The sequence below is a fragment of the Oncorhynchus gorbuscha genome, unplaced genomic scaffold, assembly GCF_021184085.1.
Source record: "Oncorhynchus gorbuscha isolate QuinsamMale2020 ecotype Even-year unplaced genomic scaffold, OgorEven_v1.0 Un_scaffold_20930, whole genome shotgun sequence".
NCBI classification, from domain to species: domain Eukaryota; kingdom Metazoa; phylum Chordata; class Actinopteri; order Salmoniformes; family Salmonidae; genus Oncorhynchus; species Oncorhynchus gorbuscha.
The window spans coordinates 193-1,114 of record NW_025762154.1 but is presented as its reverse complement, the minus strand read 5'-3'; the positions used below and the strand labels follow the sequence as shown (position 1 = coordinate 1,114).

The 922-nt window shown below is 40.7% G+C and overlaps 1 non-coding gene across 1 annotated transcript; it reads left to right on the top strand.

Annotated features, from left to right (window-relative positions):
• Nucleotides 1-506: 506 nt before the first annotated feature.
• Nucleotides 507-579, top strand: trnar-acg. Its single transcript has one exon. It is a non-coding gene; the product is annotated as a tRNA-Arg (tRNA).
• Nucleotides 580-922: the final 343 nt, after the last annotated feature.

Genomic DNA, 922 nt, shown 5'->3' with positions numbered 1-922 from the left:
AAACACATTTTAGACGGATTTCACTTGACATTCCCAACATCTCTGAGAAAAAAGATGTAGTTTTTGAATCCAACAGGCATAATGTCAACATTTAAAGATGTGTCTGTGATGTGCATTTCAAGTATGTGTCTTCCCATATGGTCTAGCGGTTAGGATTCCTGGTTTTCACCCAGGTGGCCCGGGTTCAACTGCCGGTATGGGAAAGAATAACTTGTCATTAGGTACGCACTTGTGTAACAACAGATGCAGTACTTTCACACAACACAACAATATTCACTCAGCAACAGGAAATGTGACATGTTATGTAGATTCATATTATATAACGTTTTTTAAACGTTGAATACACTTCATGGCTGCATTTCTTGCTCTGCAGTAAAATTCATGCAACAACAGGAGGATCAAATTAACATATGCATCTGAAACAGAAAACCAAGGAACCTTGTTGTTGAGAAACGCTATGACTGTGTACACTGGTCTAGCTGTGACCTGACTTCAGCTTAGACGTGGGGCCAGTGGCGCAATGGATAACGTGTCTGACTACGGATCAGAAGATTCTAGGTTCGACTCCTGGCTGGCTCAATACTTTGTTTAATTTACTGAAATCAAGCTGGGAATGATACTGTATACCTTTCAGTGCTTCTGGCTGTTCTCACTTCAAACACATTTTAGACGGATTTCATCTGGACATTCCCCAACATCTCTGAGAAAAAAAGATGTAGCTTTTAAATCCAACAGGCATGATGTCAACATTTAAAGATTTGTCTGTGATGTGTATTTTAAGTATGTGTCTTCCCATATGGTCTAGCGGTTAGGATTCCTGGTTTTCACCCAGGTGGCCCGGGTTAAACTCCCGGTATGGGAAAGAATATCTTGTCGTTAGGTACGCACTTGTGTAGCAGCAGTTTCTCACAACACAACAATA